Source organism: Cajanus cajan, chromosome 2 (genome assembly GCF_000230855.2).
Source record: "Cajanus cajan strain Asha chromosome 2, NIPB_CcT2T_4, whole genome shotgun sequence".
NCBI lineage: Eukaryota > Viridiplantae > Streptophyta > Magnoliopsida > Fabales > Fabaceae > Cajanus > Cajanus cajan.
This window is the reverse complement of record NC_138518.1, coordinates 55,207,643-55,226,873: the sequence shown is the minus strand read 5'-3', so window position 1 is coordinate 55,226,873 and position 19,231 is coordinate 55,207,643.

Here is a 19,231-nt window from a genome sequence, read left to right as displayed (position 1 = left end):
CTCGAAAATGGCTTCAAATACGAGCTTGGGAGATCAGATTAGGGTTTCGCGCCCGGCGCGTAAGTCTTCGCGCCCGGCGCAGGCTCTTTTGAACACTCTCTGCCTCAGTGTAAGCCCGGCGCAATTTCCTTTTACGCCCGGCACAACGTCTTCCAGAGAGTTCAAATACTCTCTGTCTTGATCATGCCCGGCGCGGGTAGTCTCGCGTCTGGCGCAGGTGAACTTGCAGAGATTGGTGCTCTGTTCTTCTCAAGCCCGGCGCGGTTCATCTTGCACCCGGCGCAGCCACTCTGCTCTGCTCCTTAGCTCCTTAGATTTCCAATCCCAAGGATCTTCAACTTTCCACTTTTCACTCAATACCGGCACAAAAAATAAGGTGGATTAAGGTATTGTTAGATGAAATTGGGTTAGTTATATCTGCACACAAAATGAACCAAAAAGAGAACAATTACATTGCAATGGTTCAGAGAATGAGTGGAATTTGTTCAATAAGTCTCATCCAAAAAGAGGTAAAATTGAGACTTAACAACTCCCCCAAACTTAGAACCTTGCTTGTCCTCAAGCAAAAGGTAATCAATCTAGCAAATAACAAGCAATGCAAGTGTGTTAAGTTCTACATCCTAGTTCACTTGTGTTATCTTTTCGCAAGCATGAACCTAAGATGGATTTCCAGCCACAATTATTGCAATAGAACATGACAAGGGGCAAACAAAGGTTTTGAAAGAGATCAAAGAGCTGAGAAAAGTAGTGACTATCTGTGTATGCATCCTCACTAGGAAAGTGTTTCTCTCTATGCAAACTAGTGTATAGGGTGAGTGTTTCTCTCTAGTCTACTACTCACGCCACATGATTCAACTTTGCTCTTCGTTTCCAAATGAAACCAGTGGTAAAACAAATGCAAGCAATTATCACAAGGTCTTTATTAGGGCAAATCTAGGTCAAGCAATAACTATTTTATGATTTTTCAAGGATTGAAGGTGCTATACCTTAAGAGAGCAAATAAGATTTTACAATGATGTCCCTCTCCATACCCTCATACAACATTTTGCACATGCCCTTAACCGGATCCAAGCCATTAGCCTTTATGAGATGCATATTTATTCTTTTGCATCTTAATATTTTTTTTTATATATATATTTTGTAATGGCTGACCACATACTTTCTTCTTCCCAAAATTCCCCATTCTTCAACTCCCCCAAACTTATTTGATATCATCAGTTTGCTCTCTTAACCAAAGCAAGGGTTATGGTTAATTTTTTTTTCATGGTTTGGGACAAGTGGAAGGTGTGGTGTTTAGGCTTAGGAAGGTATGGGTCAAGTGAAAAGTGGAGATGGCTTTTGGCTTAGAAGGTTAACAAAATAAAAGATATGAATGCCTTGATCATATAAATGCACAACATAAGCAAACCACCAGGGAAACTCAAGCAAAGTCTATCATGCAACTTAAGCGTAGTTTACTCATTAGTGTTTAGGCTCCAACCTCACCTGGCTATGCATCCACAAATTATCAAACTTAGCTTAGTTCTATGATCAACATTGAAACCCGTATGCAACTAGTCATGAACTAAAGATCTAACGTGACTTGAAAATGTCTAAGGTACACACACCATAAACATCAAGCAAACCACAATCCAGAATCGACCACAAGCAAAGCAAGTATCAACAAGATTAAACACCGTGCTAACGCAGAATATTCACAAAAAATGACCAACCAGAGTAATCCAGAAATAATTTAAAATACTAAAAATAACAAACAGAGAAAAAAGAAATAAATTGCAAACAGAGGTAAACTAAGGTGAACTCCATTTGTTTCCATCCCATCTGGTCATCATCCTCAAGAGGTGCTACACCGCATCTGCATTAGCAGCTCCACTCCCCCAAACTTAGAAGCCTGGTCCCCAGGCCAATCAGTATATGCCTGAAAGTCCTAGTAACCAGAAGTGGTGAAAGAGAATAATTATGAAAGAACATGGTGAGCATAACAATTAAACACAGTGATGACCATGCAATTATAACCAAGATGAAGAACATCCTCAGACCAAAATTAAACACAACAAACAAACACAAAGAAGCATGATTGAAAACAAATAAATATGGGGTATCAGGAGAGTGCGCGTCGGGCGCGACATAGGTGCGCCGGGCTTGTTATCAGTAAAAAATCATAGAGGTTTCAACTCTGATATCGCGCCGGGTGTGACTGATATCGTGCTGAGCGCAATTTCAATTGCGCCCGGCGTGGTGGTTCCAGAGACCACAATTCGAGTCTTGCGCTGGGCGCGAGGTAAAACGCGCTGGGCGCGTAACCCTGATATAGTCAGTTTTGCCTAAATTTGCTTTGAAAGGAGGCGTTATAACCACCCGAAAATAGAGTTACCTCATTCCTCACACTCCAAACAAGATGTACCCTATATTTACCCACTCAAACATGATTCTAACAACTAACACATAACAGAGAACAACATATACCACAAAACAACATATAACACAAAACACAACACATAATACAAAACAACACATATAACACAGAACAACATGCAACACAAAATCTAAAACACAGTTCAGATCTCTGGGTTGCCTCCCAGGAAGCGCTTGTTTACTGTCCCGAGCTTGACGGTGACCAACTTGAATTGCTCCAGTTCTCCTTCTCCTCCTGTTGTTGTAATTCCTCCTTGCCATGTGCTCAACCTCATAATTGCTCAACAATGGCTCAGAAGAATGAGTCACTCTAGTTCAAATAATACCTTGCATACAAGAGAAAACAGAAGACTAGAGTACACAGGTTAGCCTCAACGTGCATTGCCACCATAAAAAATAACAAAAACAATAAAGGATTAAATCACAAATAGCTATAAATACTAAATTTCCTTTCTAATCCCTGGCAACGGCGCCAAAAACTTGTTGAGATTTCTGTTAAAACACTTTTGTTTAAATCTATATATCAGTTAACTTCCATTAACGGTCTCAAACACGACAAGTATACCGGCCGTTCAAGTAGTAAAAATATCGTATCCACAGGGATTAGAAGGTAAAATAAGCATTTATTGACTATTTGTGACTAAAGAATACTTCCAATTTCATAGTTTGTGAAGTGAATTCAAAGTTATGACTATTGGAATGTCAAAACTATAAAAATAATTGATTTAGAATGGAAGAGGTAAGAAATGGTATTGTGGTATTGTGAGGTTGTGGGGGTTAGACTTCACCGAACGTTACACTACTGAATCCTTAATCTCTTGTTACATACATTGCTTAGTCAACCCATAAGTTTACACAAACCTAATCCCTTAGAGAAAGAGCCTAGGTGCGGATATTGAATATCAATCCCTTGAGTACCCAATACCTACACCCGCATTACGGACTAGGGTTTAAGACTACTAATGGGTCAAGCTCTATCCCTAGATACAATATCCACTAGGCATATGTTCCAGAACTAGTTTCAATGGTATTTCCCAATACTCAATGGAACCTTAAATCATGCAAAGGGTGATCAATCCAAAGCAAGCATTAAGAATAGAAACAAACACAACAATGAATGAACAACATATATATATATATATATATATATATATCATAGAAAACGTAAGGATTACAATAGGATTCGTTGGTTACATCTAACCCCACAAAAATGGGTAAAACCACTCAAAATGAGGGTGAAAACAAAATAGAGATGGAAGAGGAAGTGAAGAACCGAAGGAAAGATCCGCACACAGACGATCCCAAGCCCTGGGAATCCCTTCCGCAGCTCCTGGAGGCGCCCAATGTGAGAATGAGGGTTTCTCCCTCGAAAATGGCTTCAAATACGAGCTTGGGAGATCAGATTAGGGTTTCGCGCCAGGTGCGTAAGTCTCCGCGCCCGGCGCAGGCTCTTTTGAACACTATCTGCCTCAGTGTAAGCCCGATGCAATTTCCTTTTACGCCCAGCGCAACGTCTTCCAGAGAGTTCAAATACTCTCTGTCTCGATCATGCCCGGCGCGGGTAGTCTCGCGCCTGGCGCAGGTGAACTTGCAGAGATTGGTGCTTTGTTCTTCTCAAGCTCGGCGCGGTTCATCTTGCGCCCGACGCAGCCACTCTGCTCTGCTCCTTAGCTCCTTAGATTTCCAATCCTAAGGATCTTCAACTTTCCACTCTTCACTCAATACCTGCACAAAAAATGAGGTGGATTAAGGTATTGTTAGATGAAATTGGGTTAGTTATATGTGCACACAAAATGAACCAAAAAGAAAACAATTACATTGCAATGGTTCAGAGAATGAGTGGAATTTGTTCAATAAGTCTCATCCAAAAAGAGGTAAAATTGAGACTTAACATACTGGCATGGCACCGGGCATGATTCAATCTCGTCGAGCGTCGAGACTCCATAAGGGTCTCTACCTGGGTGGCACCGGGCACAGAATGAGCGTGTCGGTAGTGAGACCTTGGTGAGGTCTCTGTCTTACTTGCACCGAGCGTGAGTTTGGTACGCCGGGCATGGGAGTCACTGACTCCTATTGTGCTGGGCGCAATTGGTATTGCTCTGGTCGTGTAAGAGCCTTAGAGCTCTCGGGTTGGGTCCAGGCCAGGCGCAAGTTTTATTGCGCCGGGCGTGAAGGTGTTTTTTTCTATAACTTTGAAAATGTTGTATAATGTTTATCCTGATTAATGATGTTAAGTTGAGCTGGAATGTATGTAGTTTAAGCTGTTAATGCTATTAAGTTGAGTTGTGCTGAATGTTGAACATGCTATCTAAATTGTTGAGCTGTGTTGTTGAATGTGAGCTGTTTAAGCTGTAATGATGAGTTGTTGATCACTAGGACTAGAGGATATGTTTTCGAAGTTGCTCATCCCATTATGTGGATTGAGGAAGTTGTGGTGCTCTCAGTGCCCAATTTGTTGAAAACCCTCCTTAGGAAGCTGTCCCTTGGAGTGGTCATTGTGTTGTTCTCCTTTAGTATTTAGTTGGTCCCGTGTGTGGGCAAGGTCGAGGCACACATGTACAAAGCAACCACGGTATAGGGGCCAGGTCGAGCTATACCGATTACAAGCAGCCAATCGAGTAAAGTACGAAGTCGGGAACTTAGTTCCTATAACTGAGTATCGGAAGGTTGTAGTATTTCAAGGATAGTTGGTAGGCTAATTCCATAGGTGGCTTAGTTAAGCTAGCTAATGTCATGGTAGGCATAAAACCCAGTTGTTCTATCTTAACATAGTACTATACTTCCTTGTTTAAGTGGCAAAGTTTGAGAAATCGTGAAGTTGTGGATTGATATCCACTACAAAAAAAATTGGATTTGGCGACCACCAAAATTGGTCGCTAAATTGCTAAAATCGATCGCTATTTGCCTTAGCGACCGAATTAGCGACCGAATTTAAGTAGTCACAAAAACCCTAGTCGCAAAGCAATATAGCGACCGAAAATTTTGGTTTAGCTACCGAAAATTTTGATCGCTGTTTAGCGACCGAAAATTTCGGTCACAAAATGGTTGCAATGATTTTGGTCGCTGAAGTGTATGGGGACCAAATAGTCACCGAATAAATCGGTCGCTAAAGATTTATTTTTTATTTTATTAAATTTTATAGACGTTGCAAATTCGGTCACTACGAAATACTCATATTTGGCCTCTCAAGGATTCTATTTCACAATACTTCACTTTTCAGCATGTTTTGTCCTTAATTACACAATTTTTGGGAAACTTCCCAGAAGGTCACCCATCCCTATATTACTCCAAGTCAAGCACGCTTAACTGTGGAGTTCTTATGAGATAAATTACAGAAAGGCATATGTATATTGTCAGTATAGGTATTACAAATTAATTCATTTAAGTCATCCTCAAATATACAATCTCATACTTATACCAAAAAAATCTCATACTTATACAATCTTATACTTATACTATCTTTGGATCCCTCTCATTTCGGTGTATCCGAACCGTTATAAAAATATAATAATATATTTAATAATTATATTACTAATAATAATTATTATATTATATTTAATTAATCTTTATTTATATATACTTACTTTTATAATTAACAATCTACTTATTTCTATTTAAAATTAATATAATGATACAACTTAAATTATCTATTATAAATTTAAAATTTTAAATAATAATTTTTATATTTTAAAATGAGAAGGGTTATAATAACACTGATATAACTTTTACTAACTATTACATTGTTCAATAACTTTATATTAAATGTAAATTTTTGTAAATCCAACCGTTAAATTAAAAGTTCATATCACTTTATATGTTTATTTCAAGTTTTGTTAAAATTGAACAACAACTTGAAGGTAATCAAAGTGCTCATATTTTAATATATTTTGAAATGTATATGTTACGTCAATTTTATTTTACAAGAATGAAGTATCAAATCATCTTGAATTCATATAAAATTTTGTATATATGATCTAAGAGTAAAAAACTTTCAATATAATGGTTGAATTTATAAAATTGACATTTAATATAAAGTTATTGAGTGATGTAATACTTAGTAAAAGTTACACCTATGTTATTATAACACTTTTCTTTTAAAATATTATTTTTATAAATTAATTTTTAACATTTTAAATAAATTATTAATTAACTTAATATATTTATTCATCTTAAATCTAAGATATAAAATTCAAAAATGTATTTATCCTTGTTTTATTTTTTAATTATCAATCATTAATAAAATACTAATTTAAAATCTTATCAAGTTATATCATAATATTTTCATATCAAGTTTAAAACCAGATATTAGTTATAAAATATGTTAATTTGTGTTGGAATTTTATTTCAACATGAAACTTTAAAATAAATGTGCGAATAAAAAAAAACTCCGTTAAAACAATCACGTATTCTATTTGAGAGAGAAAAAAGCAAGGAAACGCATTGTGATGTATTAAAAATTGATCAAAAAGAACTAGCGGGTGGTTTGTCCGATTAGTTAAGGGGGAAGACTTAAGATTTTTTCCACGTAAGTATTTGTATGGATTCGAGCTCTACTATCAGCAATTTTAGCCTTTTTAAACAAAGTAGGTGTAATTGTAATAAAAAGGAGGTGTATGTATCATAAGTTAAATACTATGAACATCTATGAGTAAATTAAAATCAAAGGATAATAATTCTTTTAAATTACTAAAAAATATTTTATTTTATAATTGTTTCACAAATTCTTACTAATTTTTGTATAAGTCAATTGCTTTTAAACAATGAAACTAGCACGATTATATCAATTGAATTGAATGATTAAGCCTAACTTTTAAAATATCAATTGAAATAAAATAAGATTGATGAAAATAATTTCAAAATATATTAGGTAAATAATTTTTATATATAATAAAATTAAAGACAAGGATTAAAATAATCAATGGAGTTAATGTAATATTCATTTATAAATATTTAAATAAATTATAAGTAGCAAGGTATTATTTAATTGATGTTTAAAACAAAATATTTTATAATATCTAAATGAATTTATTTTTAAGATAAACTATTATATACATATCTAATTAATATAATTTTAAAATATATATGTATAATTAGATATATTTTAAATAAATATTTTTATATTAAAAATTAATTTATTATTAAAAAAATAAAAATATTTCAAAATATGGTTGTTGTTGAATAAGTTTTTCATAGTGGGATCATATTCATATATTCAATAATTGATCTCATGTGTTATTGGTGTATATATTTATATATATAATTTATTTTATAATTTTTATTTATTAAACTAATGGAACATTAATTATATTTTATCAATTTTATATTTGTTTGATAAATTTTTATTAATCTTTATATAAGCCAATTATTTTTAATTTAATGGAACTAAAGTGTTTATATCAATTGAACTAGATGTTTAAGTCAATTTTGAAAATAATACTGAACATAAAATAAGATTTATGAAAAGAAGTTTATTTATCTTAACAAAATTGGAAAGCACAATAAATTATGTATTTTCATATTATCTAATAATGTAATAAAATATTAAGCATGGTAAAAGAGAAATAAATTTCTCAAGAGAAAAATAAATAAATTTTCTAGATAAATTATTATTTAAATTAGTCTATTTTTTTTAAAAAAATTCAATTAAAAAGATTATTATTTAATTTTCATTTATAGCATTATGTTTCTCATTTTTTTAATACATCATGATATATTAATTATCTATTTTAAATTATATAATTTGTATTATTTTAAAAAATAAATTAATTTTATTGGGAGGGTATTAATTTTTATTTCTTATCATTAATATTTTTATCATTATAAAAATAATATTATATATTTTTATATTTGCTTTCATTTAAAAGAAAAATATTTCTAAATTTTTAAAAAATTTATATTTAGCGACCGATTTTAATTTGGTCGCTATAATTATTATAAACAATAATATTTTTTATTTTTTTAGCGATCTATTTTAATTTGGTCGCTAAAATTATTATAAATAATAATACTTTTATTTTTTTAGCGACCGATTTGAATTTGATCGCTAAAATTAGTATAAATAATAATTTTTTTATTTTTTTAGCGATCGATTTTAATTTGGTCGCTAAAATTATTATAAATAATAATTTTATTTTTATTTTTTTAGCGACCGATTTTAATTTGATCGCTAAAAAATAGAAATATTATTATTTATAATAATTTTAGCGACCGATTTTAATTTGGTCGCTAAAATTATTATAAATAATAATATTTTTATTTTTTAGCGATCGATTTTAATTTGGTCGCTAAAAAAATAAAAATATTATTATTTATAATAATTTTAGCGGCCGATTTTAATTTGGTTGCTAAAATTATTATAAATAATAATATTTTTATTTTTTTAGCGACCGAAACCGTTCCCTCGCTATTTTAATCAACAATTATAATTTTAACGACCGATTATTTGCCACTAAAAATTTGGTCGCTAAATAAAATTTGCAACCAAATCAGATTCGGTCGCTAATTATGTCGCTATCAGCAATGAAAAAAAATCGGTTGCTAATTTCGGTGGCTAAATTGACTTTTTTTTGTAGTGATCCAAATTTTCTGTTTACCTATCAAACCTAAAAAGGTTCTTGTTGTCGGTTCGGTAGGACCTAGCCACTTAAACTGCTCACCCATGTTGTAGGAGATCTCTAAGTTGAAATGCGTGACGACGCATAAGCTGTTTGATGTTGATTTTGCTGATTGATATTAGTTGTATGTGTGCAGTGTGTTGTGTAGCTGAGATGTAGCTGTATGCTGTTATGTGTTGTATGTTAAATCTATTGAGACTAATAATGTGCTGTTAAGTGGAAAGCTATTTATAAATTTAATTATATGTTGATTCTTTTCACTAGCATACCTTGCTTGTTTCCATGTGGGTTGGACTGCAATGATCATACCGTGTATGAGAGCAGAGCAGGGATAGGCTAGAGAGTAATAGCAGGGCTACAAGTGATAGCAGGAGCAAACTTTTTGTTTATGGGCTACTTGGTGTAGCTATTTTGTAGTTTTGGATTTATTGACTTGTTGAGCCCCAGGCTAGACTTATGTATATATAATTTCTCTTTCATATGCATATTCTATTCAGTGTGGTGACGGTTTGTTGTGCGACGGCTAGGCGGTCGTTACACAAGTTATAATCAAATTAGTGAGCAGAGGTCAAGTTGTCTCGTGTAGGCTAAAATACTACAGATTTATAATTTTTAAAAACCCTAAACCCTAAACTTTTGATGATGATCTCTTAGTGATTATGGCTAAGATTTTCATATGTGGTTAGATGGTTTCATAATGATCCTTGTGCTAATTGATGGATATGATTGAGTATGATGAGTGAATGTGAAATTGTGATGTTATGATGAATGAATGTTGCAAATGGAACGATGTTGGAAAATTGTATATATGGTAATAGGTATGTATGATTAATAACTATTTTAAGTATGACAAATCGTACGTGTGGCAAATTGTTGGACATATGTATACATTGAATTCATAATATGAAAGAGTCTGTGTGACATGTATCATATGCATGCAAATCAACAAATTGACAAATCGTTAATATGCATTACAAATATATTGAGATTAGTACCACATGCATGCAAATCGAGAGTTTGTGTTTATCGCATTCCATACTAGCATGTGTCTGAATTACTTATGATTGATGCGTTGTTATCAAGTACTTGTGTTGGTAGTGATAAATAAATGATTGTGATAGTTGATTGTTATTCTTATGCTATTGTATGATTAATGTATGAAGTGGGTTTGACTATCTAATTTTTTATTCCATGCCATGAACTAGAGTAAGAAATTTTTGATTCCCCTTATTTCACTACAAGAAAAATGTAAAATAGTGACCAAAATTAGCGACCGAAAATAATCTGTCGCTAAATTGTGACCGATTTAGCGACTGATCCTTAATAAGAAAATAGCGACCGATTTAGCGATCAAAATAATCCGTCGCTAAAAAATCGGTCGCTATTTCAGTCGCTAGTTATGATTGCAAAGTTTGCGACGGAATCAGCGACGGCCTATCGACTAAATTGAAAAAAATTTAGCGACCGAATTATTTTTCGTCGCTAAATAAAAAACTTTACTTTTTTAGCGACCGGTAGCTATTAAATACAAAGCAATGCACCCTATAGCGACAAAATAAATTCGGTCGCTAAATAAAAGTTAGAGATTTTTTTTATAATCAGATTTCTGGAACGGCCCGTTTTGAGTCCAGAACGGGCCGTTTTGATACCAGAACGACCCGTTCTGGTTGCATTAGTTACGTGTTAATTTTTCATCTAGAACGGCCCGTTCTAGATGCAAAAGTAACATGCGTAGACTGTCATCAGAACGGGCCGTTCTGCTTTCAGAACAGGCCGTTCCATATGCATTTTTAAGAATTTTTAATTATTATTCAATTCTAATAATATTTAATTAAAAATTTAAATTAACTTTTTTGATTTTTTATTTAATTAATCTTTGAAACAGGATCATCTATGTGATTTTTTCCCCTTTTCTATTCTAATAATATTTAATTATTTTCAATTAATTAAGCATTTTTAAAACTAAATATATCTTTTTTATTCAATTATTTTTACTTAATTAATTAATATTTAAATTAAACAAATTTTATCTTATTTTTAAATATTTATTATTTTTTAAAAAATTAATGAAATAAAAATAATTTAGAGAAGGTATAATTAATCGAAAAGTATAAGAAAATGTTCAACGAAAGTAATATTTTTTAGAAAATATATAGTTTATGTAATTAAAACAGTGTATGAAAAGTATAAGAAAATGTTTAACGAAAGTAATATTTTTTAGAAAATATATAGTTTATGTAATTAAAATAGTGTATGAAAAGGAGCTATATAAAGACGGAAGGAAGTAGTATTTTTTTTTAAAGAAGATATAGTTAACTGTAATCGACAATTAACAAGAATTTGTGATTAAATAAAAATATTTTTAAGAAGATATAATTAATATATTTAAATTATTTTTTAAAATTAATATTTTTATGTTATTTAATTATTTTCTATTTAATAAAATTAATTTTTTAAAAGTAACGTTTCCTTTTCACGTAATTATTTTTTAAAAAATTAAAATTTTTTATTTAATTTTTTTTTCTCTTTTCATTTAATTATATTTAACTTAATTAATTAATCTTTAGAACAGAAATATATATGTCTCTGCATATTCAGAAAATGGGGACATCCATTATTAGAGCTTATATATTACTTTAAAATTTAATTAAAATACATTGATCATATATATATATTCTCAATTTAATAATTATTATGTATAATAATAATATAATATATAATTTAATTATTAGTTTTTTTATAATATTTAATCATATATCTAAATTAATTTTAATTAATTAACTTTTAAATAAAGTTAAACTCGTCATAAGTTTATGCTGTGTATCTTTTGTAAGTTAAAATTTTTTTGACACTGTTTAATTTATTATTATTTATTTTTATTTAAATAAATCAATATTTTAAATGTAATATAAGTTTTTTTTTAAATAACTTGTAGCCTATACTTTTAAACTAAATAGATTATAGTAAAAATTTTAGTTTGATCTATTTTAAGAGATTTTTAGAAAATAAGTAAAATTAATGTCTTTATATATTAATGATGAATATTTATACATTAAATAAGAATTTTTATTTGAAGTAAATATATTTAGGATTTTTTGTTGAGAGTTTTAAGAAGTTTTTAACTTCTTTTTTAATCTGATTTTTAACCTTTTATTTTTCATAATTATTTATAAATTTAATTTTAATATTTTAAAATAAATTATAAATTAATAAAATAATATCTTATTATTATATAGATTATTTATCATAAATTTAAAATATAATTTATATATTTTAAATATCAATTTATATAAATTTTAAATATAATTTATATATTGAATTATAATATTTATCTATATATAATTTATTATAAATTTTAATTATTTATAACAAATATTCAGCCTAAATATATTTTGAAATACTAAATTATATATATTATCTATATATAATTTCATGAAGATGAGGGTTTAAAAATACTAAAAATATTAAAGTTTAAAAATAATAAAAATAAATTATAGAAATATTGTAACGACCTGGCAGGCCACTACACTCACACCCACAACACACCGGAAACACTAGACAGAATAGAACGAGTATATAAATATAGGATCTAGAATATAAATATATACAAATATCACTACAAAAAAATCAAGTTTTAGCTACTACCAAAATCGGTCGCTATTTAGGTAAATTCAGTCGCTATTTCATTCAGCGACCGAAATAGCGACCGAAAAAATCCGTCGCTAAAACCCTGGTCGCTATTTCAAATAGCGACCGAAATTTTTTCCGTCGCAATTTAGCGACCGAAAAATCAGTCGCTAACCAATAAAAATCCGTCGCTAAAATTTTGGTCTCTTAACTTTTGGAGACCAATTTTGCGACCGAATTTTTTGGTAGCAATTTCCGTCGCTAATTTTTGTATTTATTTAATAAAAACATTTTATAAATCAGTCGCTAAATCGGTCGCTAAAAAACTGAAATAGGTACGGATAAAATTGGTCGCTATTTCGGTCGCTAAAAACAACTGAAATAGGTACGGATAAAATCGGTCGCTATTTCGGTTGCTAAAAACCTGAAATAGATACGAATAAAATCGGTCGCTATTTCGGTCGTTAAAAAATTGAAATAGCTACCAATTATTTTGGTCACTATTTTAGTCGCTAATAACTTGAATTAACTACAAATAATTTTGGTCGCTATTTCGGTCGCTAAAATATACCAGTATTTTTAAATTCTTTTTTAATTATAAATTTATACCTGTTAATTAACGAATATGAAATTAACAATATATTTATTACACAATTTATAATAATAAACTAGAACATACTAAAAGACAAAATCTTATCAAAGAAAATTTATATTATAGTGAAAACTAAATAAAATATAAGTATGTCAATATAGTATGCTAAAAACACAATAATAACATAAAACGTTTAAACTTGAACAAAGTAATAGTCAAATACAATAAAATATCCTGAAACAAGTAAAATAAAGAAGCTTAATTAAGGGTCTTCTGCTATGTCATCAAGAGCATCATAACAGCATGGTCAGGATCATCTAGGGTAGTACTCGGTGCAGGAGGAGTTGGCCTTAAAGGGTCAATGTTGAGATGACGTAGTATATATTGCATCTGCTCATCATGCTGTCGTATATGCTCTTCCATAAAAGCAATATACTATTAAAAATTTAAAAAGAGAATATTATTCCTTATTTTAATCACACAAAACATACATGGAGATTTTATTTTTACAATATACTAGTCGGTAAAACAATAAACATAACAGTTTATGAGAGCTTAACCCACTCTAGTAATTAAACCAATGAGCTGAATCAATTTTAACACCTCTGCTCATGACAAATTTCAAATGATAAGGGAGAAACAATAGAAATTGTTAAAACACGTGTTATGGCAAATGGTTGTTTTGTTAATGCACCAAAAGAAAATTTGTTGTTTTCCTTGATCTGAAATGAGTAGTATTTGTATATTAATTATGATTTATCCTCGAAAACTAAATTAAGAAGTTGATATTCTCATTTTCTGCTATTAAATGATTATAAACGTGCGTACGTATTAACACCGTAAAAAATGACACATATTAAGAAAAGAAAATCAAGAAAAAGACTTGGAGGAAAGAAAGCGTGAGGTAATTAATTAGTTCTCACTATTAAGAAATTGTTACACATTTTAAATATATATTTTAAAGTTTTTATTTATTAAATTAATTGAAAATAAATTATATTTTATCACTTTTTAATAAAGTAAGTGAATGATAATAAATTAACTAAAATATTTTTAAATATATTTTAATTAAAATTATTTTTTTTATCAATACAATGACTAAAAGTATTATAATAAATAATGAAATTAAATAAATTAAATCTTATAATGGTTATTTTTTAATAATACTAAATTAAATATTCTAATTATTTTATAATAAATTAAAATAAAAAGATAATAAAATATTTTAACTGGTATTTCAAATAAAACACATTAAAATATTATAATCAAAAGAAATCCAGTATTAAATCAAAAGATTATAAAAATCATAATTAAAATTATAATAAATATTTTGATATTAAATATTTGTATAAAGATATTGCTACAGATTTTAGATTTTATTTATTATATTTTATAATCAAAAGATATCTAATATTAAATCAAAAAAATTATAATAATTATAACTCAAATCCAAATAAATATTTTGATATTAAATTTATTATATATTAAAATTAATTAAATATTTTTATCAAATAAACTAATACAAATTTTAGATTTTATTTACTATGTTTTATAATCAAAAGAAATCCAATATTAAATTATAAGATAATAAAAATTATAAGCTTCTGTATTATATATATATATTACTTTCCCAAGAATACTAAGAAATCAAGTTGGTATAACGGTATGGCTGCTGGCTCATAACCCCCACAACCAGGGATCGAATCCTAGCTTTGTAATTTTAGTTGAAAAATGCGTGAAAGTCACATTGGTTCAAAATTTAATAAAAAAAATTTAGCTACCGAAATTTAATCGGTCGCTAAAAAATTCAAAAGTTCAGTATTAGCGACCGAATTTAATTCGGTCGCAATTGTTTGATAATTATTTTCAAAATTGGTCGCTCCGTCGCAAATTATATTTTCATGAAACACAAGTAAATAACGACCGATTTAGCGACCGATTTTCTCGCTACCACTCTAATCCGTCGCTAATTCGGTCGCAAAATAGCGACTGAAAAATTTCAGTCGCTAAATCGGTCGCTAAACAGCGACTGATAAATTTTGGTCGCTAAATCAGTCACTATTTTAATCAGTCGCTAATTCGGTCGCTAAACAGCGACCGATAAAATTCGGTCGCTAATTTCGGTCGCTATTTTGTATTTTTCTTGTAGTGTATCCCAATCCGACTAGGGTTAGGGCGTACAATACAAAAATTTACATCAAAAGCCACCATGCCAAGTGTCTGAAACAAACGAAACATCAAAAGAACTCAGCTCCACCTGTCAGCTACAGACTCACCCCTGTCCACCACCTATCCCTGCTCTGCTCCCATACATAGTATGATCATCACAGTCCAACCACATGAAAAACAAAAAGGGTAAGCTAGCATAAGAAGAATCCACATAAAAGAAGATTTAAGTAACAAGAACAACTATAATTTATCAACACTTCATCAATATGCACCCCATCAATCCTTACACTATAATCATCCATAAACATCCAAAAACATACAATGCGTCATCATGCATATCAACTCGGAGATCTCCTACAACAACTCAGCCTTACGGCCTACAACAACTCAGCCTTTCGGCCTACAACAACTCAGCCTTTTGGCCTACAACAACTCAGCCTTTCGGCCTACAACAACTTATCCAACAATCAACACAACTTTTCTACATTCAAGACAATACAACTTTTAGCAACATAATTAATTATAGTTCAACATTATTATCTACTAATCATCACATCATATCCAACAATTTCAACTCACATCATCATAAAACAACCTTCTACAGCATATAGTGAATTGTCATCTCCGCGCCCGGCGCACTCGTGGTTGCGCCCAGCGCGGCACAACCAGAGAGCACCAGGGACTAACACGCTCGACGCAATACCTATTGCGCCCGGCGTGAGGGAAGGCAGAGACCTCATAGGATCTCACATGCCCGGCGTACGAACCCGCGCCCAGCGCAGGGTAGGCAGAGACTTTCTCCAAGTTTCACGCTTGGCGCAATATATATTGCGCCCAACGCCACCTCTGGCAGAGACTCCCATGGAGTCTCCACACCCGGCAAGACATCCTCAAGCCTGCCCGGTGCATTCACCATTGCGCCCGACGTGCTTGCCTAAATGGAGTCTCTGATGGTCACGCGCCCGGCGCAAAGAACTACGCCTGGCGTGATACCCCGCAGCAACCCTCAAACTTTCAAAAATCTCATCAAAACTTGTAAAATAACCAGGAAATCTCACATGCAATCGGCCCAAAATAATGCATTTCCATCAAGCATCACGAAAAACCTCTCATTTCCAACATACAACCATAGAATCAAGAAAACCCAAATTTTTGCAATGAAACCCCAAACTCCCAAAAATCCATTTTTAGCAATCACCACCAAGAATCAACAACCATCAATCAGAAATTGAGTTTTTAGAACTCGTTTGCTCCCAAAATCCGCAAGAACTAGCTTCCCTTACCTCGGGCAAAAGATCCAAGCTTCGGGAAATGGAGGACGAAGGGAAGAAGGAGGAGTCTGAAAACGAATGGAGAAGAGAGACAATTCTTCAGCTAGCTCTGCCCTAGACTTGAATCAGCACCTTCAAAACCAAGGTCACCACAAGAAGATGAATCAACAAATAGGAGGAAGGAGAAAGTGAGAGTGAGTTGAGAAGAAGAAGATGAATCAGTCAAAATGAGTGAAGGTAGGGTTTTGGGGAAGAAAAGAAAAAGGAAAGGGTCTCACAAATATGATTAAAAAAATATATTTAGTAATATTTTTTAAAAAAAGAATAAAGGGAATGTATTTAATAAAAAAAGGGTGCAAGAAATACAAATAAAACGGGTTAACCCATTAAATAAATAAAAACAAATATAAAAGGATTTAGAATTAGGGTTTTTCATTCCGAATCCACTACGACCGCGAGTAGCAAGCCAAAGGTTTGGAGGGTTTCGTCGCCGACGGTTTCGAGCAGGTTGAAGGCAGGGTCTCTGTCGACGTTGCAAGATAGGACTCATGATGATTTGGTAAGGTTTGAGATTGAGATTATTGTTCTTCCGCAGATTGAGATTTAGGCCAATGATGATTTGGTAAGGTTTGAGATTAAGGCAACACTTTTTGTTCACTCTTTAGGATCTCACTAGTGAGTCACTATTGTTGATTTGTTGTTTACTTTGTGAAGAGTATGGCGCAGCATGCGTATCTAATTGTTTATTTATCTCTTGTGTGTAATTGGTAATGTGTGTTTGTTTTCACGGTTGACCTATCATTATAGTTTTCCTCCATATTCACTCACATTATTGAGAAGAAATGGATTATAATCTTATTTTTGAAGGGAAATGGAATAATTTCAGAACTGTATTTGGAGATGATTTTGGAAAGCTGGAAAACTTGCTAGTAATTTTTTCAGCAAAATGATTATTACTCAAGATTTCTGCAAAGATATGATGTGTTGCCGAGGGAACTTAAAGTCTAGTATTGGGTGTGGAAAGTTATATTAAATAAAGTATTTAAAATAATAAGTACATATATAATATATATATATATATATAAATAAAAGTTAGTGGTAAATTTAAATTATAATAATTCCTAATGTTACAATTTAAATCAGCAAAATATTATCATTCATCATTTTTCCATCCCTTGAAATTCTCTACCTGTTCTCCACTTTCTCACTAGGTTGGCTTAAATTCACTTAGTGCTTCTTTATATTTCCCCCTTGTTCTTCATACTTGATCTTAGCCATATGATTTGCATATCTATTTATAAAAATGCATATGAATGAGACCAAAGTTGGTGTAAAAATGCAAATTTTATGTTTTAAAAACAATGTTTGATTTGGAATTCTAGGAATTAACAGCAAAGTGAGTTCTTGTTTATCATTTTGGTGTCTTGGGAGATTTTTGAAGATTCATGCACAATTATTCTACACCTCAATGAATCATTGTAAAGCAATACATTAAAACATAAATTTTGAATCTGGGTTTTCACTAGATTGAACTTACTCTTTAACCACATTTTTGTTGTCCAAGAACTGTACAATTTTATTTCTGTAAACTTTGGTCATTCCTCTCAAAATCTGTCACTGGCATTACTGTCATTCCTAGGACTCATTTAGGGAGTGCTAAGGACTCAAGCATATTTATTTATTCGGTTTATATTAGTTAGTTTATCTATAATTCGTTCTGTCTATAAATAAATGAAGTATTGATTTGGAGAAGGAAGAAATTGTGAAAGATAACAAGACGAGGAATAATGCCATGAACTAGAGTAAGAAATTTTTGACTCCCCTTATTTTCATGTCTTGTTTGTATGAATGTTGTTGCAGGTAATGCTCATCAAGATCTTGATGATGTTAATGACGAGGCATAATCCTTGCTTTGGGAGTGCTTTGATAGGATATGTGACATCGAGACTTCGATTAAGAATATTTTTATCAATTTATAGGATTCAAGTTTAATTTTCTATTTTTGCATAGTAGGATGTTTATTTCAAAGTTTATTATGTGATACTCTTTATCCTATGTTAGAGATTTCATTTGAATTATTTATACATGAATTTGGATTAATTTTTATAAATATATGTATTAAGAAATCTTAAATTTATCTATGTATGTAAAATAAAGGGTGTCACATCATACAAAAATATTATATATATATTTTTTAAATATGCTTGATAATATTTATAGGAGGAAACATCGTTCTTAGGTAAACTTAAGGCAGGATACATTTAAGAGAGGCAATAGTTTTCCCCTTAACATTACCCGTATATATTAATTGAAATGTACACATTTTAGGTTTAAATTCAATTTTTATTCTTTTAATTTGGTGAATTGATTTTAGGTTCTTAATATTTTTTATTGTAAATTTACTTTTGTAGTTTTTAAAATTAAGTAATGTTGATTTATTTATAATATTTTATTTAATTAAATAATTTATTTATTATTTTATATAAATAAGGTAATTATATATAATTTTATTTTATTTTTAATATATCATGAACAGTATTTTT